Genomic DNA, 25,246 nt, shown 5'->3' with positions numbered 1-25,246 from the left:
TTTTAGCCCCTTAATGGCGACCGCCGGACGTGTACCATCTTTTAAGGTATTTTGGTATAAGTGAGTATGTGAGTGAGTGAGTATGGTTTTACGCCGCTTTTAGCAATATTCCAGCAATATCACGGCGGGGGACACCAAAAATGGGCTTCACACATTGTACCCATGTCGGGAATCGAACCCGGGTCTTCGGCGTGACGAGCGAACGCTTTAACCACTAGGCTACCCGACCGCCCATTTTGGTATGACCTCGCCCGGGAACGAACCCCGGGCCTTTCGCTCCCCGGGCGGACGCTATACCACTTAGAGGAAGTCGGCTGGCCTGAAAAGTAAAACAGAAAGTTTTCTGTGTCCTACTCAGGACCAGTCACTTCCCTCTCGACACCGTCAATATGTGATTTTGCATCAAAATGTAATTATGAAATCATGTTGATTGTGCAATGAATTTAATGAGACTGTCTAACACATTGTCAGCTTGGCACAAACACCGTATCTGGAAAGGCTAGATCATTTTATTACTGTCTTCGCCATGCTTGTGGTCTTCACACAAAGGTCCATCCATGGTACGACCCAGAATAAGTAGGGGGCGTCATGGAGAATTAATACAAATTTCTTTAGAATAGGCCCGTATACAGCCTCTGACCTATCCAGGCTTAATGTGGGAACAGATGTAGATCTTCGACGTTTACCACTTTGGTGAAATTCTCGATCGCAAATATTGTGCCGACAAACCAAGAACCATATAACAACCCACGATAATAGGATCCTGGTACACTTAAGGGACGCAACTCATCACGGTGAATAACGGAGGTTAAGATGTATGGATCACCTGTGTTCTCATGTTCCAATTACGAACCAATGTCTGCAATCGAGGTGAGCTTCAGCTATTCTGACAGCGAACGGTGTATCGATTTATTATAAAGTCTTTTTTATCTTTAATAATGGAAATAAATGGAAAAAAATGAGCTGTTCGTTTTGAAAGTGGATTAAGAAAGCAACGTTGCCAGTGATCCTTTCAACTTCCTCATTCGAAACATTAGATCAAACGTGGATGTTATAAATATTATATGTTCCGGGATCCAGTGACGTAACCTTAGATACATAACAAGCTTGCTCAGGTTACAATACACATATCCATATGTCCACTGACAGTTAAAATTGTAATATTTGGACGTTTTTATGTAAGAGGACACGAGATAATTCTAATCTTGACGGCGTCAAAAGTATTTTGTTAAAATCGTTACCTACTAGTATATATTTCATAGCCACTGATTCTGTGATGATGACATGCTTGGATTCAATATGGCTGCCGTGGTGGCCATTTTGAAATTGGGGTGATATATATGAAACATTTACAGGAATGTAAATTATGTATGTCTGTATATATGTATATATGAATCATAATGTCTTGTCTTTTAAAATTGCATCTGTCCCGTAATGGAACGTTTCTGCAATAAATATTATCTTATCTTATCTTTACAATTTAAAACACTCCTACATGTACAACTACTCATATGATTCCACTTCAAGACAACGGAAGTTGACAAGCTATGACAAAACGTATCCTTTATTCCTGGTCAAGGACACCCTGGGGGTAGTGCGGATATCCTGGGGGTAGAGGCCGCCTCCCACAACGTTGCTATTTCCTATTCAGTTGTGAAGCATCAGAGGAAGGTCTAACCCTCCCTCAGTCTAAATGCCTTTACATAAGTAGCCGAATTCACACCCACAGGCTCTCGCTCGCCATGTGGCATTTGTCAACAGTTAGTGAAAGGTTATCTTCGTATAAAACACACCGTCCTCTCTGCTATCATTCATCATGCAACGTGACATTTCAACATTAATAGGGTGTAAAATTGCATAACCTTTGCCCAATACTTCGGTGGGGCAAGGAGGTTTGGAAATAAAATAAACATAGTAGTATTTATGGGTATTCCCATTTCCACCTGTCCATCTGTGCCCTTTGTGGAATCATTATATTATACACACAATCGACGCACATTTATATTGCTGCTATTAATAAACTCAAATTGTTCGTGTAGCTTTTGAACATCTGCGGAAACAACCCGATACTTTGATAGTGTTAGAATTGTATGGGAAAATGCATGGGGTCGTGGCGAGTTGGTAGTCTGGCAACTGAGAATATATATTGGAGTGATACAAAGAGTATTATTTATCACATTGTTTACTAAAGCCTGGGGTTCATAAACTAGCAGACGGGCAATAAACAACAATACCCACGTGTTTAGCACGTGTTTAGGAAATGCCTTTGGTTTTATTTGTGGGATGAAGACGAAGGGACCGGCCATTTAATGAGTGTGTGTGGGGGTTGGGGGGTTGGGGGGTTGGGGGGGATTGGGGTGTCAAGACAAAGTGAATCTTGGGTATTTCAACATAAATTATAAAGTGCTTTTGCACGTCAGGGAAAAATGAACAAAGACATGGGAAGGGTCACCAACAATTATGACATGCATTAGGGAGGGTAATTATTTTCAGTACATTAACGTTGTGGGAGGCGGCCTCTACCCCCAGGGTGTCCTTGACCATGAATAAAGGATACGGTGTGTCATAGCTTGTCGTAAGAGGCGACTAACGGGATCGGGTGGAACCTCTGACCCACCCGCCCCTGTAAGAAATGGCCGGTCCTATAACAGCCGGGGAAAAGTATACATACGTATACACCCATGTTTGGTGGTATAGTAAGCAAGGTTATTCGATGGTGATGTATTTGAAACGGGTATCATAATTCAAGTTGTATTTTAGACCTTAAGTTTACAATGTTTTGGCAGCTGTTTTCAGCATCTGTGTAAAATACTATACGTTCTTTGACCGACAGTTTGGCTTATGAACGTACGGCATGCAGTCTGCAATAGTAGGTCTGTAATAGTTCAGATCTCTAAACACGCCGGTGGGGTAGAGAATAAAGCCCCGTGAAGATCCGGATTAGAATAGATCTTCAGCAACTCATGCTTGCCGTAAAAGGCGACTATGCTTGTCGTAAGAGGCGACTAACGGGATCGGGTGGTCAGGCTCGCTGACTTGGTTGATACATGTTATCGTATCCAAGTTGCGTAGATCGATGCTTATGATGTCAGTCATTAGATTGTCTGGTACAGACTCGATTATTCACAGACCGCCGTCATATAACTTAACCATTCAGGGTTCGGCATCAACGAACAAACAAACAAAACAAGAAGATTCAAGCATATTAAAGGGTCAAATAGAACATTGGTAATTCAGAAGGGCTCGTTCGGGCAAAGCGTTCCTGAGGCCGAATTTGTCAAATAAATGTCATTCGGTTTTGACAACATGTATGATACAGGCAATCGGAAATACAAAAGACCTATATTTTCTTGTTAAGTGTAAAGAGACACTTATATTGAAGTCAATGGGGTTTTCTAAATCTCGAAGGGGTCCCCGATATGTGGTTTGAAATTAAGCTATGACATCGGAAAATTTACGAATTTTTGTTTCCTGTACTTAAAGAAACGACATGTTCATGCAAGGCAGCTAGCCTAACGTTTTGTCAAAGTTGAAGTAGCTCCCCTGTTATTAAAGAGATAAATGGCTGTCAGTTTCGCAAGTTGAAGGTGAGGTGAGGTGATATGGGGTTTAACATGCATGCATGTGTGTGTGTGTGTGTGTGTGTGTGTGTGTGTGTGTGTGTGTGTGTGTGTGTGTGTGTGTGTGTGTGTGTGTGTGTGTGTGTGTGTGTGTGTGTGTGATATAGTGTGTGTGTACTAGTCCGGAATGATGCCGATTTATAGTGCTGGCCCATTGATATACTATGCCGCAGTTTAACATGAATACCTCATTCAGACACAGTATACTGACTCCGAGCCGACCAGTCCTTGTTTTATCCCCTTCATGCCGAGCGCCAGACAGGGTAATAACAAGTACCATCTCTTAACGTCTTTTGGTATGACGTGGCCTGGGATCGAACCCCGGACATTACGCTCTCCGGGCGGACGCTCTATTCATGTTAAACTGCGGCATGGTATCTCAGTGAGCTAGCACTATATATAAATCGGCATCAGTCCGGACTAGTACAAGCAACCACACAAACACACATACGTACATGCACGTTGCTATGTAAGTGCAATAATCTTGGACGCGACGTTAAACCCCATTTCACCTCACCTCACCTATCTTGAACTCCCGCGGCCATTATTTGTATGTTAAGCAGCTCCAGTATCTGGAAGGTTATATTTAAAGCTCTCGCCATTATGTATTCTCGTTGAGTTTAAGGGACTCTCGTTGTGTGGAAAATAAAGAGATTCGCGTTATTTGCATCTTAAAGGAACACCCGTAACGCATAGTGTAGTGAGTAATTAGCTGCGTTAGAAATCGGCACTAGTCCTATACTCCTTGCCAAATTGCCCAATAGTTAAGGTATCATAAGGACAAGTAGACATCTGCCCTTTTTAAGGGTCTTGCAATATGTTATAATTATAAGGACATGTCGACTAAAAACTGTTCGTTTCTATCGCTGGTAAGCTACAGGTTTTTGATAATTGAAAAAACTCGTCACTATCAGAGAATAATGGTCTCGAACGTATAAGCATTATATTACATTAGCATATAAGTGGCAGTTAGAAACGGCAGTTAAATTTCGAGATATAAATACTTTGAGAAAACGAGATATTGAGTTAATCTGACTGACATGGTTTTTATATATATTATCTTCATGTACTCTGTATCACAAGCCGCCTCCGTGGTATGTTGTTCGATTGTTGTATGGCTATTTTAGTGATGAAACTAGTGTAAAGTTGTTTTTTCTCACATACTAGCTCTACCCGACCCCACTGTGAGAAGGGCCGCCTCACTGGTCTAGTGGTAGAGCGTCCGCCCGGAGAGCTGAAGGTCCGGGGTTCGATCCCCGGCCGCGTCATACTAAAATACGTTAAAAGATGGTACTTGTTGTTACCCTGTCTGGCGCTCGACATTAAGGGGATAAAACAAGGACTGGTCAGCTCAGAGTCAGTATACTGTGTCTGAGTGGGGTATTCATGTTAAACTGCGGCATGGTATCTCAGTGAGCTAGCACTATAAATCGGCATCAGTCCGGACTAGCACAAGCAGCCACACACACACACGTGCATGCACGTCGCTATATAAGTGCAGTAATCTTGTTCGCGACGTTAAACCAATTTTCACCTCACCTGTATCACAAACTACCAAGAAAAAAATCGAAAATTACAGGATGGTCACTCTGGCCTGTTCGTATAATAGTCTCGTTTTTCAGATTCTATTCTCGCTGACTATTTGTTGTTTTTCAGAACCAGGGTCTACTGGGATACAGACATCAAACACGACGGCGGCATAGGCACACATGGAACATTCCTGCCGTCTACATCTCCACTTCCTCGATAATTACCCCCCCCCCCCCCCCACACACACACACACACACTCCCCTCCCCCCTCCCCCCACCCACCCCACACACACCCCTCCCCCCAGGTTAGGATACAGTGATTCATCACGGCTGCAGCAGCTGAGATGTATTTTGAGGGAGTAGCCGCCATCGATCATCTTCTGCATCAGCTTGCAGCAAGTAGCTTCATTTACTTACTTCGTGGGCATTGGAGACGCTTCTTGGAGGCAAATAAACCTAATTTACGTATCGATAAATCATGAAGAATTATCAATAATAATAATAATAATATCGTGATATATATGTAGCCTCTTGTAAACTATTTTATTTTCAAATACACAATCAAACTTTCAAAGATAGCATTACCCAAATACATTCCTTGACATGCATGTTTCAGTATATACACTTTGCCAATGGGGCTTAACTCACACACTATCAGAAGACTGAGCTTGAGCTTAGCTGTCTCTAGATTTACACACTTCTCTGAGGCAATAATTATTAGTTTAAATCATGAGCTCTAGATTATATAAAAACAAGAACAAGTTGTCCCTATAAGAGACTGGAGTCCATAGACTGTCCACGTCCACATATATAGACTTGCCTATCAGGAGGATAGAATTACTGCACATTCATGGACTTTTCAGAACAGCATTGGAGCAAGGCTCAGCTGTCTCAGGCGCCGACATTCTCTGTGCGGAGCTGTGTACCCTTAGGCCAGCAATGTCTTTGTTTGTTTGTTTCCTGTTTAACACCGCACTCAGCAATATTCAAGCTATATGACGGCGGTCTGGAAATAATCGAGTCTGGACAAAACAATCATCCAGTGATTGACATCATGAGCATCGATCCACGCAATTTGGATACGATGGCATGCATCAAACCAAGTCAGCGAGCCTGACCACCCCATCCCGTTAGCAGCCTCTTACGACTAGCATGGGTAGCTAAAAAACAATTCTAAACCGGATCTACACTTGACCCTACCATATCGATGATCGCGAGGTCGAATCTCTAAGATTCTCTTTCATCACGGGGGGCACGGGGGGCCCAGTCGTCTGGGGCGCCGCGATTCGCTGTGCAGAGTTTGGTCCCTTGGGCACGCCAGAAACCTATGATTGTTGGTTCGAATCCCGGTTCGCCCCGATTATGTTTCTAGGTTGGTCAGCACCATACCCGTGCTCGTGGGTTTCACCGAAGTGGTAAACGTCTGAGACCTGCATCACTTCGGGCTTTCCTCCCACATTAAGCTGGCACGCCGTGATATAACTGGAATAATGTTAAAATCGGCGTTAAACCCAACTCACTCACTCACTCTTTGATTACGATTCTTGGTTAGACAGCACGTACCATACCCGTGCTTGTGTGTTTTATCAAAGTGGTAAACGTCTCAGACCCTTTGATCACTTTGGGATTTCCTACAAATTTCGGCTGACATGCCTTAGCGTGAGTTAAACGTTTTAAAAGTGGCGTTAAACCCTCACTCACTGCACTCTACCACAGTGACACCTTGGGGTTCCGGGGCAACGCGGATTCCCTGTAACTGATGCTTGACAATCTACTAAATCGAAAATAATTTCTTACCCTTTTTGCGAACACCTGGTGTCGTCACTGATTTTCAGTAATCCATTCATATTATTTTCACCGCCAGGTTGCCTTTTGCAAAAGGAATATGTTTCGTCGTATGATCGAGGTTATTCTATGGCGTTTACGTTTTATATTTACGCGCTATCTGGGTACTATTGGGGCTTGACTGTATAACTATGGCGATGTGATGTATCACCGATAACAAACTGTCATACATCAGGATAATCGCTTGGAATGCGACAAGACGTGGGCGTTCTCAGCATTCCAATACATCACCGTAAGTGAATATGCACGACCACGAAGCTTCACGTATATAAATAATGGTATTTGCTCTTTAACTAACTGTAAGGCACCTCTGACAGACAAACAACCACTCAACACTTATATATTCCAGACTTAAAGTACAAGGGAGTAGCTTCAGGGTCATATTCTCAAACGGATTGGCCGGGAGTTGTCGTGTTGGCGAAACTGATAAAAACCAGGCCACTGTCCCTCGTTAAATAGCCCCCATTGTCCATCATGCAATATAAACGGTAGATCAATAATTTCATAATGAATATTTATGAATGATAACCAAAATATATCAAGGGAAACGTTGACGTAATGAATAAATATATGTGGGTTATTAGAAATATCATACTTAACATTTGTCTATCGTGTAATTAACGTTAAAGCAACACAAACATTAATAAATGACTATTTATGAATAATAACATAAATTATAAAGGAAGATGATATTGTAATAAACATATATGTAAGTTATTTAAATTCACATATTTTTTCGGCATGTATTATTAGTGAGTGAGTTGAGTTTTGCTCTCGGCAAAAGTCCAGTTATATCACATCATAAATGGGCTTAACACATTGTACCCATGTTAAGAATCGAACCCAGGCCTTTGGCGTGACGAGCGAACACTTTAATCACTAGGCTACACCACCGCCCCTCATGTAACTCGCTTTTAAACAAATTATTGCTCAAGCCGTCTCTTAATACAACTATGACAATTGGGCAAACCGTGACCACGCCCACCCCTCCACACGCACAGACACAAACACACAGAGACAGACACACAGAGACACACACAGACACAGACACACACAGAGACAGACAGACACACACACACACACACACACAGACACAGACACACACAGTCACAGACAGACACGCACACAGACATACACACACATGTACAGTCACAGACAGACACGCACACAGACACCCACCCCCCACCCCAACCCCACCACACACACACACACACACACACACACACACACACACACACACACACACACACACACACACACACACACACACACACACACACACACACACACACACACACACACACTTGTACGTAGACTCAAAACGGTACGGAAAGGAGAGCCTTGGCCAATGTGGAATGACTTCAACAAAGAGAACACAAGGTCACTCCAGTATGGCTATTTATAAGGGAATAAATCCGATAATAGACATCCAGAATTAAGATTCATGTATCTATGACATTTTGAAAATGTTACATACATATCAAAGAAGTAGCACTGGTGGCATGTGTAGAACGTCAGGCGGGGCTCGATGATATCACATGACGCATGATTTGCTTAGCCTTTCGAACACCTGGTGTCATCACTAATTTTCAGTGATCCATTCACATAATTTCCACCGCTATTTTGTCATATATGCCCAATGGAACTTGTTACGCCGGATAATGGAGACTGATTATTCTCTGCCGTTGGCGTTGTATATGCTATTGTATTACGTGGACTGACAGTTTAGTCTTCCCTTAGTGCGTGTTTAACTACAGTAAAGGAACCCATAGAGCGAAACCTATATGCTGGAAGACCTAGAGTAACACGTGACCTAAATACGTCACGGGAATGCGTAATGGAATGACTGTTCTGTTCATGAAACCAGTGTCAAAACTGCCCAAAACGTAATGTGAGTGAGTGAGTGAGTGAGTATGGTTTTACGCCGCTTTTAGCAATATTCCAGCAATATCACGGCGGGGGACACCAGAAATGGGCTTAACGCATTGTACCCAAGTCGGGAATCGAACCCGGGTCTTCGGCGTGACGAGCGAACGCTTTAACCACTAGGCTACCCGACCGCCCCCCAAAACGTAGTGATATCGATAATGAAAACAAATGCGACAAAACCCTTTCCATGATCATAAAATCTTTCTGCTAATTGTATGTCCATTGTATGATTCCATCATAAAGCTTTGCTGGTTAAGCAGCGCCTTAAATGAGCGTTAAATACAGATGTAATTGGCCAAGGATGACATAGTGGCCTTGTGTTTCGCCCTTTATATGTTCCTTGTGATGGTGAGGTGAAGTGGGGTTAAACGTCGCCTTCAAGATTAGTGCACTCATAAAGCGACGTGCATGCACGTCTATGTGTGTTTGTGGCTGTTTATGTCAGTTTTGTTATGTCAGTTGTGTCATTTTGGATGCCGTGGCCGGGGACAGGCTAAAACAAGGACCAGCTGGCTAGGACGCAGTAGACTGTGTCTGAGTGGGCCAGCACTATAACACCGGCATTAGTCCGGACACACACACACACACACACACACACACACACACACACACACACACACACACACACACACACACACACACACACACACACACACACACACACACACACACCCCTAGTTCACCTCACCTCATTATTATGTGGCGTAGTACTACGATATACGAGATACCGTAAGTCGACCTTAGCGAGTGAGTGAGTTATTTGTATTCATTTCAGTTATATCACGGCCCGGATGGAAGCTCGAAGTGAAGCAGGTATTAGACATTTACCTCTTTGGTGGAACCCACAAGAAAGCGCAGGGCGCACACAAATCAAGTATCATAATCGGGGCGAATCAAGATTTGAACCCACGATCATATAGTGCCGGCTCGCCGAAGGGACGCAACTCTGCACAGCGAATTCCGACGCCTTACACGACCTTGACACCCGTGCGTATTTTAAAACGCGGGAGACGTAACGCGGAGGTGATATTTTGAGCCTATGACATGTGCGGTATTTTGCGCTACGATTGTCGTAAGTCAACATTATATTCTCGGACTGTCGTAGGGCTAAGACGCTTTGCGCATGTTTCATTTAATGTGTGAAATCTATTTGCGCCGTCACCCAGAGTCATATGGCTGCAGCAATATCAAACGCAACCTGAGACTTGCTCACATACTCTCGACAACCCTGCAGATGTTATTTTCTTACAAAGCGAGGTCAAAAACCGACTTGTCGCCGGTTTTGGAATTAATGTCTAGTGTGTAGTTTCATCAAATCGTGTCATACAGCGTTTGTACAGTGCATACAGCGATGTTTGCGGAAAACAATTTAAGTGAAAAAAATACTGAGCATAAAGTAAATATAAAAGTATTTAAAGAATACGCCGACTTGCTTGAAAGGACACACATCTATGAAACCAAACCCTCAAATGTGAGGTGCTCATGTATTTTCGGATTTCTTCCTGTTTTCTGTCTGGTTGTTTATTTGAAGTGAAAACGTCCTGGTGTCCTTGTTGAGATTCGCTGTGACCTATTAATATCACATGTCGTGTGAGGTATATTAATATCAGCCTGCCAGTCTCTCCGCCCCTCTTGTAACTTTACACTATAGGCAGTTAACGACGCAAACCAAACGCTATTCGATTACAGCTCTTTTGGTTTACAAATCGTGTGAGTTGAGTTTAACGCCTCTTTTAACAGTATTCCAGTTATATCATGGCTAGTCAGCGAATAAATTCGAACTCACATTCATAAATTCCTGGAGTGCCCAAGGGACGCAACTCTGCACAGCGAATTGTCATATGCAAAACATGCAAAACCATTACCAGCTTCAGTTATTGCATGCTTTACTGACTTTCTTTTAACTGCATCAATAGGTCGGGATCATTTGCGCGAGTACAACAAACCAATGTTATAGTAGGTTGTCCTGAACACTCAACTACAAACGTGCAAGACTTCTGCCAATCTTTTATGAAACTCACGCGTTGAAATGTGATGAGTCCATGGTATTCTCTACTCTTAGGTACTGGCTGACGTTTTTGATATAAGAATAAAACGCTCAAATGCACTGATAATGATAATAGTTGAGATAGGTCAGTTGGGGTTTAAAGCGTTGCATATGAGACACGTAAAGAAAAATATTTGTTTTCAAGTGGTTCAAGCGGTATTATATGACGAAAAAGAAGTTAAATAACACCCGAATTTACATATGAATATGCCGAATCTGTCATTGCTATTTCATTGCAAAAGAATACCCAAAAAATTCAAACGACTGTATTTTATCTGCCCTTGCCATGTCATATTAACTATTGTCATATGACTTCTTTTGAGTAGGATATATCTATAGATGTTTTGACATGAACCTTAACAGAGATCTCATAATTGACATTGGAATCATGACGGCATAATTGATATACAATAAACATTCCAGTACATATAACAGTTTTAGTGCATAATAAAAACAATTAGTCTCTACAATTAGTCAACAACAGGGACACTCAGTCATCTGGTATATCAAATACGATTGTGTTAATATTGAAAGAAATATCGGCGATGGTTCATTTGGAATGGTATTTAGAATTGTCAAAGAAATTTTCGTTGGAGACATATAGAAGTGTATTAAAGGATATGCTTGGAATTGGCAAGTTTTTTACTCTTAATAATATGCATATTGATATATTCACAAAGTCATGTGACATCGCCTCATTATTTCACAGAATTGGTAATAAGCATATCAATCTTCACTACTTTTCAAAATAATCTGCCTCGAAAGCGATCGGGGTGCAATTATTGACGTTTGATTGTGCAAGGTAGTGTTCATGTTGTTTGATCCCTTACCAAGGGACACGTGTCCTCCATAATCTTTGATGCTGATTATAGCTATGAGATGAGAAGTCACAGTCATTTATCATTGGTTAATGTGACCCAAATAGCTGTTTTCGTTGTTTCCTTGTAAAGTTGAGGGCACGTGTGGCTCTTATTTGAAAGTGTTTTGCAGAGTTCCGTCCCTTGTTACCAGGACCCACAGGCTTCCGGATCGGACCAACATTCGTTCTAAATATGATCCTTAATCTTTAAACAACGTACATACTTGCTTATTTCTCTAAAATGATACAAATATATATAAACGACCTGAATTACTTTAAGCTTATCAACCATATTAAGCAGAAACGCCAAGATAAAGTGAAATACTGTAGGGGCAGCGTGAAACCCCAGCACACCCCTTACCTTAGTTTAGTCAAATTGTAAATAAGATGGATAATTGATGGTAATTGTGACAAAAGACATTGTCAAGAAAGAAATAATGTTGCAAATCTGTTGTGTCAGCATTCACGAAACCTCTCCCATCGGTTTACTGTGCCAAATGTCATTGACAACATTTTTGTATATCAAAGTCGCCCGCAGCCTAACAGTATAAAAACATAGGCTTCTTTATCCCACAGTGAGTGAGTGAGTAAGTGAGTGAGTGAGTGAGTGAGTGAGTTGGGTTTAACGCCGCTTTGAACAGTACTCCAGTTATATCACGGCGTGCCAGCTTGACATGGGAGGGAAGCACGAAGTGATGCAGGTCTGAGACGTTTACCATTTCGGCGAAACCGACAAGGGGTTATTGTGCTTTAGTCCACATAATAATGTTCACAGCATGATTTCACCAATCATATGTCAAACTGCAGAACTCCTCTTTTTTAACACATGTTTAAATTGAAAGTGTGCTTTTAGACATGTTCCAAAACTACTATATTCTTTAGCAGGACGTATACAATATTTGACATGTTGACACGCATGGAAACTAGTTCACGTTAATGAGGCCATTTCTGTAAAGCTGAACATAATTTCTTATGAAGTACTCAATCGGCTCACCTCATGACATCTTAAGGGATTGGGGTAAATCCATAGTGGCTCTGGATTCACTAGTTTCACTAATTCACGTGACTATGACATTTCACAATGCAATCTGCAGCTGGCCTGTGTCATTACACTTATAAGAAAATTGCTCGATATCACATTGTACCCCACTTTCTACTCAATATCGACCGTCATGTACGAACTGTGTGCGAGTGGTAACTCGCTATGCAGTTTACAGGGATACCAGGCTAAAATGACCTCTCCATTTCTTTCTTCGGACTTTCTTTTTCATTAGACTTGTTGAATTCAATTTATTGTTTCTCATGACCGTCCTTAAAATAGCTTATTTAAATCAAAATTATTATTTATTTTAAGCAGTGTTAAGAACAGACCTTTCATACATAATTTCGTTTTTGCACCGAGTCCAATTTTTCTAATATGCCCATTCGTGACCAACTCGTGTCATTCCGGGACAAGCCGAATAGCGACTCGTGCCCCTCTCATGCCCATTTTGGCGACCGGGTTCCGTCCTAGCGCAAACGGGCATACCTAAAACAATTGCCAACTCGTTGCGTAATGGTTCATATATATTTCCCCATATAGTATATATATTTCAAATGCAATTTAAAGCACATCGGGATATGCGGAATTATACAGTATGATTGAACACATTTAACTGTGTCTCGGGTATATATTTAGACATATTTAAAATCAAAAATTATTTCTGAGGGATTCTTTGACGCAGAACTTGAAATCATACGCGCTTTCGTATTGGTTTGTCGTATTTTCGCGCATAACATTCATCGATAGGGGGGACGAGTCTTCTTGCAGGCTACGGAAAGGGGCGAGTGGTGACGAATGCTAATATGCCATGTATGGTGTATCAGATTAGCAGGCGAAGTTGCTCGTGATCACCATGGCCTCAGACCGTGCCTTTGTATAGGGTTTATACTTCGAGCCGCAGGAATCGTCGTCAAAAGAGGTGACATGGTACGTAAGAATCAAGTTTTTTTAAATGGATTTAATAAAATAAAATATAATCCTCATTCCCTACTCATTTCATTTTGAAAAATGCCTCGAGAAACAGGAACATGTTTAAAGCTAGCCTGGTGTACATTGTAGGTTACGGAATATGCCGAGTGGGGCCGATTGATCCGATTTGTGAGTCAGAACAGACAAAATCATATCAACAATGACAACAATAATATCAACACGAGTATCAAATGAAACAAGAAATATTCCAGCTATATGGCGGCGGTCTGTAAATAATCAAGTCTGGACCAGACAAATCAGTGATTGACATCATGAGCATCGATCCACGAAATTGGAGTACGATGGCAAGCATCAACAAAGTCAGCGAGCCTGACAACCCGATCTCGTTAGTCGCCTCTTACGACTAGCATGCGTTGCTGAACACCTAATCTACCCCGGATTTTCACGGTTGAAGCAAGCAAAGTGTCAATTTACGGTATGTATGGGAGGGGGTGGGGAGGTGGGGGTCTTACCATTGTTTATGTACAATGCACTGTTTTGGACCAGTGAGGTTATCAATGCACAGTTTAGTAATACACTGCCTGCTACGTTCCACTATTTGTGCCAAAATAATGCATATCGTGAATCATAAAACACCATAAGGATATGAGATATTACTTCCTCAATCTACCGAATGTAAAATTGGAGGAAAGAAACGAATTATATCGATAACATCCTGGTTGCAATTGCGGTACGCATGGCCCTTGATCTATTTATGAGTCGTTCTCTGTAACTCAAGATAAAGGGCAAGGAAAACTCTAAAATGAGAAACTGATTTAATGTAACCTAGTCTTGTTTTCCTCTGATACATGCTGTATAAGGAACGCAACCGTGACATATTTTCCGCCGCGCATCAGTCGTTTTAATAAGTAAGGACCTTGTACTGTCGTTTTCCAGTTTCCTCAAGCTTTTAAATAACGTAACATATCACTGATCACACTGTTCTTTGTTGTTAGAATCTCGTTGTCCACAAACATTTTCTGAAAAAAAGTCAACACTTGCAGTTCTGGCATTTGACTCTCAGGAAGAAAAGGCAAGAAGAAAAGAATGTTTGAAGGCAAAATCATATATTACTCAAAAGAAGTTTAAGAACACCCGATCTTGTCATATGACTATAGTTTATCTGTCATGGCTATGGTAGATTAAATAAAGTAAAGTAAAGTAAAAAAATAGGTAATCTAAAATTCTTTTGAGCAGTATACAGGTCATGACAGATTAACTACAGCCATATAAAAAGAGTGGGGTGTTATCGAACATGTTTTGAGTAGCATATTGGTACACATATCGTTTATTCGTTAATCAGGACGATATATTTTGCAACGGTACCGTTCGAATTTAATTAGCTACGTCGTGAGGTCTTATACACGATGCATTATGTATAGCTTCTAGTCTCACTATATCGGGGAGCATGGTCACATGCTATCATTTGCCACAGGGCAGGATAAACGTTTTGGGAGGTAGTTTTTACCGTTTTGTTAACTGAGTAAGGCGACACTTCGTAAATGTTTTGGTTCACTGAACGACTGACCAGAATCAATAGCTACCGGCAAAAAATAACAATTTTTAATTGAAGATTTTATTTGCTAGCACCTTTCTTTATCGAATTTTAATTCATGAAACTGAAATATGTAGCATTTTGTCAAATAAAAGGAAGTTGTACAGTAATATTTTTGGATAGTACAAAAAAAACATCTTTGCCGGAAATGAATGCTTATAACTGAATAGACATTATACATCCTCTTTATACAACGCTGACAGGTATTCCCTTTAGTATCCATACCCCACTGAACCGCGCACCCACCAGCACGAGGTAATGTCAAAAACTCTCCAGCTTATTGTTTATGTTTTCCACCTAAGCTAGCCTGGTAATGACAAAATATCGCAGTTTGTGCTTATTCCAGGAGGGCCATGTTCTGCAATGGCTTAGCAGCATGAGAGAATGAGTTATAATATGACGTGTCGCCCCTAGGAATTGACCATCTATATGTGATGAGTTACAGGAGACAAGTATGGATGTAAAATGATGAATATGTACACCTCGCAATGATGTTAACAAAACATATATGTTTGTCACGAAGTTGAGATCAGAAGGTTCGTCAAAGTATGAATATATTATTCTATCGTTATGACACATTCACAACCCTTTGTCATCAGTATGTAAGTGCACGCAGGTCATTGTGACATGTTCTCAGTGAGTGAGTTCAAATTTAACCTCGCAACGGCATAATTTCAGTCATATAGCCACATGTTCACAGTCTGCATATCATTGTGTCCTATGGTCAAACCATGTATTCACAACGCGAAAGTCAAATAATGTATTAATTTAACATTTTTACAACCATCACATCGTTCTCATATGTTCCTGGCCCCATTCCAATATAATAACAAGCATGTTTTTGTGATATGTTCACAGCTCATATGTATTTGTAATATGTTCGCCGTAATGAGTTGAATCATATGTATTCCATCCCATACAATCCGTCAATTTTGTTTTCAAACATACTAACAAACCATTATGATAATAGTTTTAAAGGATTTGTAAACAGATTTTAAAAAGAGCTTGTAGCGATTATCAAATACATAAAAGAATTGCATATTGTAAGAGATGGAAATTGAAAAGCGTTATTTCAGTCAAATAACATCAGACTGTGTTCCAAGTAACATATTTCTTCGACCGCATCGCCACTGCAGATGTACTGCGCACTGCGTATAATATAGGACAAGGATGTTGAATATGTTCGTAAATAAGTATCTCACTTGAAAACTGTCATTATGCCTTGATCATCACAGCATCACAGCAACCCCCCCCCCCCCCCCCCCCCCCCCCCCCCTCCCACCACCACCACAACCACTCACACGCACAATCATTGTCGCTAGTTCTCAAATACCCTCTTGTCAAGCTGTCATCACTCATCCGTGCCCTCGACCATGAGAATAGCTATCACAATAATTCCTTATTTCTGATGTATTGACGCCTAACGTCGTTGTCAGGGAGGAGAGTGAACGTCTTCATTTTCGACGACATGGACAGCGTACATAAATGTGGACTTTTAGGCGATGGATAGAAGATACATGTGTGTCACCACGGCTAGGTCTCCTTGATGTGTCCTGGTGTTGTATTACAGCGTTGGTTGATTGTAAACTGACCTTGTTGATTTACTTGTGTTTGTATTTCAAGAGGGTATATGGAGGACGGTGGATGATATTTGAGTTTTGTATGGCCGTGATAGGTTTATAGTTGGGCTTGTAACTCATAGTGGCAACAGGATTTATAGTTAAATTTTCTCATCATAATCGGGGACTGATTTGTGACTTTGAATCATTAAATTTACAACTGTCTGTGTTGACACACACGTCTTTGAATATTACGTACATCACAATAACCTAATTTCAAACAGTTCTCAACTGAGAAATCTTCCGGGTTATAATTACTGCTTGTCGATCTCAGACAATGTATTGATTGAGGAGTATCAATAATGTAATCCAGTGTAATGATAGAAAATAACGAAATTCAAACTTACTCGAGTTGAAGAAACTGGCATAATCCGACGCTAAGACCCGCTGATCCGAAATTCAAGAACATGTACTGACCCACAAACACTCCGCGTGGAGGAGAAGGCGAGTGTCACATGCGCCCAGCCTCAGTGAAATCTGTCCGTCAGTCCTCATATGCCGCGCGCTTCACACAGCAGATGTCGTCTGCTGCAACATACCTATCGTCTGCGCGGGACGTGTCAGTTGCCCTGTGTATATACACACATATACTGAGTAGCCGTGATGGACAGACCTATGAACAGACGTTCCCGGGGTCACTTAGTTCATCGTAGCGACAGCCAAGGCATGCATGTGTGTGTTGAATATTGCAGTGAATGAAGCCATCATCCATTGATGGGGAATTTACATCCCACTGATTCGCGGGAAAGACGTGGATGCAGCCAAGTGAGAAGATAACCTCCCGTCAAGGAGATTCATGTGTCAATAGGCACTCTATGGCAAACTAGGCAGTACAGCGCAAGGGGTACCAGAGGCAGGATCGACCGGTCATATGCGAGCTCTTTGCTCTTGAGAAATGTATGGCCCACCCAGTCGTTATGTTTTTTTCCCATGACTGGTAGTTTTGAGACAAAAGAGAACAATATCGTTGTCGAGATATCACCTTGTTTACTACCATGTATCAGTTTGTAGATGTATCACAATAGCATACGGGAAGTAATTATGTTGCACTCGGTGACATACAGGTATAACAATACTAGACTTTGAATATATCTTAATAGCATCAAGGCTGTGACCAAGTAATGGCGCCGGTTTGGGGCATATTTTAATGGCATGGTTTATTAAGTCTCAAAAATAAAGTCATCTTATTTAAACATATATTAATCTACAAAATACAAAATAACATCCAAATGGAGCCCAGAACAATGCTTTAATTATGCCTAGAGTTGATGCAATCAAGACTTGCCAAATCATTCTAGACTTGAGTTAGATTATTTTATAGTTTATTCTCCAGGGTTTTGGAAACGTGTTACAAAGAGCTGTGAATATATCACATTAACATGCCAGATATGGTATATTGAATGGGGTTAGGAATATATGAGAACGACATGTTAGCTGTAACGTTGTAACATTCATTGATGTTTTGTGAATACATGGGTTTGAACATACGACACAATGATATGCAGGCTGGGAAATGTCAGTGTGACCTCCGTGTTGTGAACACAGCTACATACTAAGGGCAAAGGGCTGTGAATGTGTCATAACGTGACAAACATATATGTGTTTTGACATCAGTGCTATGTACACATATTCATCATTTCACATTCCTGCTTGTCTACTGTAACACATCACATATAGGTGGTCAATGCATATGGGACGACTCATCACATTATAACTCACTCACTCACTCACTCACTCACTCACTCACTCACTCACTCACTCACTCACTCACCCACCAACCCATCAACCCACCAACCCACCCACTCCCTCCCTCAGCCACCCACCCACCCACTCACTCACTCACTCACTCACTATAGGATACATTTCAAATTCCGAACTCAATGCTTAATATCAATAAGGAATAAAATACCAATAACGTGAATGATATTTCCTTAATTTCGGAGCTAGATATGCATTTAAACTAGCTGATATGCAATAATTATCATAAAATGGTTCACAAACTCACAAACCCATTGCCGCGTGATTCCGATAAACAGTTTACTGTTTTAAAAATACACATAATTTATTTTCCTAAGTTTCACGAATACATATTCTATTTCCCTGACCAGTATAACTCAGCGTCCCGCGAGACTCGTTCACCTTACCGTAAAGCGTTGTAAATTATGCATATGCAGAAAGCAGTGGCCCGTATTTATATCGTATTTTTGAGATGCATAAACTGCTGACTGAAAAACGCGCAGATCTCAATCAAGCCATAGAGCTTCATGGGTGACACCCAAACCCCAGTCATACCTGGTGTATATGATAGATGGGTGCGTCAATTGTTGCATTCCCCTAGTGTACACGTAGAATAACATTTGTTCACAAATAAAGGGGATATAGTTTTTCTCAAGCAATGGGGCCATCGGTTCACAGATCCGCACGGCGATCAATGAAATAACCATGTCCCCATGCAGCTATTCAAATGTGTGCAAATTGTATGAATACAAATGTGTTCACATATTTGTGTATACGAGCCAAACGAATGTACCGAAAGTAGGTACATTTTCTACAGGAATAACTTTGCGTCAGTGTAAGGTTAAGTTAACTATACATTTGACACAAAGAGTGAATGAGTGGGTTTAACGCCGCTTTTAACAGTATTCCAGTTATATCACGGCATGTCAACTCCATGTGGGAGGAAAGCTGGAATTGATGCAGGTCTCAGACGTTTACCACTTCGGTGAAACCCACTAGTACGGGCATGGTGCTGACAAACCTAGAAATATAAACGGGGCGAACCGGGATTCGAACAATCATGGGTTTCTGGTGTGCCCAAGGGACGCACAGCGAATCGCGGCGCCTTAGATAACTGGGCCGCCCGGGCCCCCTTTGACACAATGAAGCATATACTGGGGCATGTGCTTAAAGGGGGACTACATTTCATTCAATTTGTCATTTATCCAGGTCCAGTTAAATGCCTAGACGTTGTACTTAGTGCCATGTATAAAAATTAAAACACTAATTATCCAGTTTGAGATACATCGTAAAATTCGAATTGGCAGAAAAACAATGTGGGCTTGGAACGATTTGAATCATACTTGAAGGTCTGTTCATGTACTCAAACACACACTTTAAGACTTCGATTTTCACACCAGTATATTCCGGACTGGAACGGTTCCTATGGTGTCTCAAGGGGGGAAGTAAAACACGTAGGGCTTACGACAATCTCCTTGTAGAACCACCTCATGAACTATTTTTATACTGAATCATAAGACATGCTGGAAAGGACAAGCTCACACTTACCTTCACAGTTGCTTTAACAGAGTATACAGATTATATGATACACCAGTTGATAATGTACCGTCAATTGTCCGTCTATATTGGGTAGACAGTCCTGTTCATAACGTTGAACACACCACAGTAAGCCGTACTTCCTGCTTTCTGGGTTGTGCGATACACTATCAAATACATACAAATACTTTTCTTTCTTATTCTAGCTAAACTTAGACAAGTTGTTGTTATGTAAATCACATACGATTGAGTCTCGCGTGATATATTTTCGAATATTGTTCATTCACAACCAGCAGCTAGCTATCTGTGAAATGAGATATCTCCTAATCCCTCTGATCCGTATATGAATATGAATAGATTGGTCCGCTGATTTACAGGCGACCAGATATTGTGGTCTGCTATAAGAAACAATGGGAATGTTATTGATGGATGTGCTTTAACTGTACGCATTGACAGAGTTATTATTACTGCTTTGATACTGATCGGACACAATTATCTTGCATTCCGGTTGGAAGATATGGGGAATATTTGATCTATAACACTTTGATCTTAGCAGTGTGCTACGGTAATGATATGATGGTATTTGAAGGCAACGTGTGCAGTCGGTGTCTTGGACACGATTAGCTATACATTTGGCCACTATATGGTCTACCCCTGCTGTTAGTTTTATTACTACGTGGTTAAATACTGACATTGATAACGTCTCTATGTCATTTTATCCCCAAAGCTTAAATTTCATAATTATGAGAAGATCCATTGACGATTTGTATAATGCAGTATACAATATTCCTTTTGGCACAGGAAATATTGAAGGTAGACTCACATTTAGCCTTTGAAAAAAACATATTTTAAAGAAAAATACCCAGTTAAAGTACAGTTGTAATAAAAAGGAGCCAGGAGACTTTCTCCATTTTGATAATCTAGACTTGCCCGATATTTTAGACTTGCATGGGCTGTATTGGATGAGATGACAAAATGCGTCAACAAATGGTACTTGCTGTTACCCTGCCTGACGCTCGGCATTAGAAGGATAAAAGAAGTACTGATCGACTCGGAGTCAGTATATGGTGTGTCCATGATAAACTGCAACATGGTACAAAAAACCAACACCAACAGCACGAAAAAACTACTAGCAAGGACACACACACACACACACACACACACACACACACACACACACACACACACACACACACACACACACACACACACACACACACACACGCACACACGCACGCACGCACGCACGCACGCACACACAGGCACACACACACATAAATACACACACGCTCAGATACACACACGCTCACATAAACACACAGACACACACACTCACATTTACGCACACACACACAGACACACACACACATGCACGCACACAAACATCCACGCTCACATACACACACACACAGACACACACACTCACATCCACGCACACACAGAGACAGGCACACACATGCACGCAGACAACCACGCACACAAGCACACACACATAAATACATACATACACACATAAATACATACACACACACACATACACACACACAGGCACACACACATACACACACACACACACACGCTCACATACACACACGCTCACATACACACACGCTCAGATACACACACGCTCACATAAACACACAGACACACACACTCACATTTACGCACACACACACACATGCACGCACACAAACATCCACGCTCACATACACACACACAGACACACACACTCACATCCACGCACACACAGAGACAGGCACACCCATGCACGCAGACAACCACGCACACAAGCACACACACATAAATACATATACACACACACATAAATACATACACACACAAACACACACACACACATACAAACACCCACTGACACACGCTCACACACACGCGCACAGACACAGACACAGACAGACACTGACACACACACACACTCACAGACACATACAAACACCCACTGACACACGCTCACACACACGCACACAGACACAGACAGACACTGACACACACACACACACACTCACAGACACATACAAACACCCACTGACACACGCACACAGACACAGACAGACAGACAGACACACACACACACACACATACACATACAAACACCCACTGACACACGCTCACACACACGCACACAGACACAGACAGATAGACACACACACACACGCTCACACACACGCACACAGACACAGACAGACACTGACACACACACGCACACTCACAGACACATACAAACACCCACTGACACACGCTCACACACACGCACACAGACACTGACACACACACACACACTCACAGACACATAAAAACACCCACTGACACACGCTCACACACACGCACACAGACACAGACAGACACTGACGCACACACACACACACTCACAGACACATACAAACACCCACTGACACACGCACACAGACACAGACAGACACTGACACACACACACACACATACACATACAAACACCCACTGACACACGCTCACACACACGCACACAGACACACACTCACAGACACATACAAACACGCACTGACACACAGACACAGACAGACAGACACACACACACACACATACACATACAAACACCCACTGACACGCTCACACACACGCACACAGACAGACAGACACACACACACACACGCTCACACACACGCACACAGACACAGACAGACAGACACACACACACACACGCGCGCCAAACCAAATTTATGGACTAGACTGTTGTTTGTTGTGTCACAAGACTGCAATACAACTAACACGTCCCTCGTGTGCTCATCCATACCAGTCACCACTGGAATATAATGGGAGTATATGCCGCTCATGCATATTCATCAATGTCAGACGGGTTAAGGATTTTCTTCTGTTTTTGCCAGCTGTTACGCACCAACTTTAGAGTGAGTATGGTTTTAAGGCGCTCTTAACAATATTCCAGCAATATCACGGCTGGGGACCCCAGAAATGGGCTTCACACATTGTACCCATATGAGGAATCGAACGCGGGCCTTCGGCGTGACGAGCGAACGCTTTAACCACTAGGCTAACCCAATTTCAGAAATATAGAGTGACTTACGTCTTTTGTTTTTGTATGTTTTTTTGTATTTTGTATACCGTCCACAAAGGGTCTGTCTAAGTTGAAAATCGAGGTAGCTTTGAATTTCCACGCGGGAATTTGGGATTAAAGAAGTCACTAGTACACATTCTGATTAGAGGGAGGTACATTCATACGATTTATTGACGTTTATTGACAGCCAATATTTGTTATAAAACATGTATTCTCAATTTATTTGGACACAGTTGTCCGTTTAACCATGGTGTTTCTAACAAGATAAAACTACCTTTCTCGGTAATGCTTGGGGATGTAATCATTCGGCGATAGTGGTCGGAAATGTAAGACCGAAAGCGAAGCATTTCTTACATTTAATTCCCGTCTCGCCACGGGGCTAACATCCCCAAGCCTAACATCGGAAAAGGGCTTTGTTCTAATGTAACAAATAGATGACAGTATTCATACTTTAGCAACATACTTGATGTGGGAAGTGAAAGGTTGTCACGCGAGTGTTATTTTAGATGGTAAATGTCCTGTTTGGGGAATATATATAATAGTATTCAGCGAGCCTTAACAGAGGATATTTACCATCCCAAAACATACAAGTGTTATAACCATTTTATCTTATAATATCATTCGTAAATGCTTTCGCCGAAAAAAACCGTATTCTCATCTCTCACAAACGGCCCTTAAACATTGCAAGTTTTCCTGGCGTGAATGAGTGAGTATGGTTTTACGCCGCTTTTAGCAATGTTCCAGCAATATCACTGCGTGGACACAAAAATGGGCTCCACACATTGTACCCACGTCAGGAATCGAACCCGGGAATCGAAAGCTTTACCCACCAGGCTAACCCAGCTTCGGAAATCTAGACCGCCCCAGTTTTCCTGGAATGTGCACATGCATACATCTCGTCACAAAGTGACTAGTCAGTCGAACAGAGACAACAGGCTTTGGTTCCAAATGAAACTTGTTTTTAATTTGAAAATCTGCTTTCATACCCAATCTGCTTTTTGTCCGTAATATATATCACAAAATACCATATACCTGACAGTATTGTTTTCATTTGAAATCGCTTCCAAGAGGATTGTCTATATATAGACGGCCAAGAAGATTACCCAGATTGCGGGTTTCCAGATTAAAGGGGTTTAACTGTAGATGGATGCAAGCACATCGCTTACGCTCACTTTGTCCATAGCCAACAGTCGATACCTTTATTCATGATGAGTGTAGAAAAACTGTATGTTGTTTCGGAGAACAAGTAAGTGTGACTTTGAATTTCATCCGCAACCTTGTAGCGTAATCTGACACTTGCAACAGTTCACGCAACTACTCGTGGCGCCCCCCCCCCCCCCCCCCCCCCCACACACACACACACACACACACTCATCATCAGCCCTACGCCACCCACTCTTCACAACCCCCACAACCCTTTTGAATTATAGTAGGGACGGGCTTTACAAACTGAGGATGATGGGTTGACAGACTGACATATATGTGTATACACACATAATCCCATTATCCTAACGTATACATGAGGTGCCATTGTAAGTGTTTCTGTATGACAACTCATCTGTTAACCCTTTCACCGACGAAAACGCCGTAGCTGTTATACGTTTCGATAAGGGGTGGGATTGCGACGTTGGGGTGAGGTGTTTAGGACGAGGGTAAGGTGTCGGGTTGGATTGTGGGTAAGAGTGAGAATGAGAAGCTGAATTCTCCAACATGTTCAACACGAACATATATTTAATGATCACCTATTCATCTAGCTAACCATCCATCAACCAAAACCTCTATATCCCACTATTCACATTCATGTCCCTCCAACTATCTACAGATCCACCTATCCATTTATCCATCATCCATACCCACAACTAACTACTCATGCACCAATTCATCTAGCTAG

At 41.7% G+C, this 25,246-nt stretch overlaps 1 protein-coding gene across 3 annotated transcripts in view; it reads right to left on the bottom strand.

The window, feature by feature from the left end:
- Positions 1–25,246, bottom strand: part of LOC124134290 (receptor-type guanylate cyclase Gyc76C-like) — a 199,144-nt gene that overhangs the window by 132,155 nt on the left and 41,743 nt on the right. Inside the window, exon 1 of one of the 3 annotated variants that reach the window (XM_046499027.2) lies at positions 20,301–20,436. The exons of 1 other annotated variant lie outside the window; for it this stretch is intronic. The gene's annotated coding sequence lies outside the window, so the exon portion shown is untranslated. Of the gene's footprint in view, positions 1–17,362; positions 17,881–20,300; positions 20,437–25,246 lie in introns of those variants that run through there. One more of the 3 variants, XM_046499025.2, reaches the window with a different exon arrangement.

This window comes from Haliotis rufescens, unplaced genomic scaffold (genome assembly GCF_023055435.1).
Source record: "Haliotis rufescens isolate VD_foot unplaced genomic scaffold, xgHalRufe1.0.p SCAF_11, whole genome shotgun sequence".
NCBI lineage: Eukaryota > Metazoa > Mollusca > Gastropoda > Lepetellida > Haliotidae > Haliotis > Haliotis rufescens.
The sequence above is the reverse complement of the archived record's forward strand: the minus strand, read 5'-3'. Positions and strand labels throughout refer to the sequence as shown.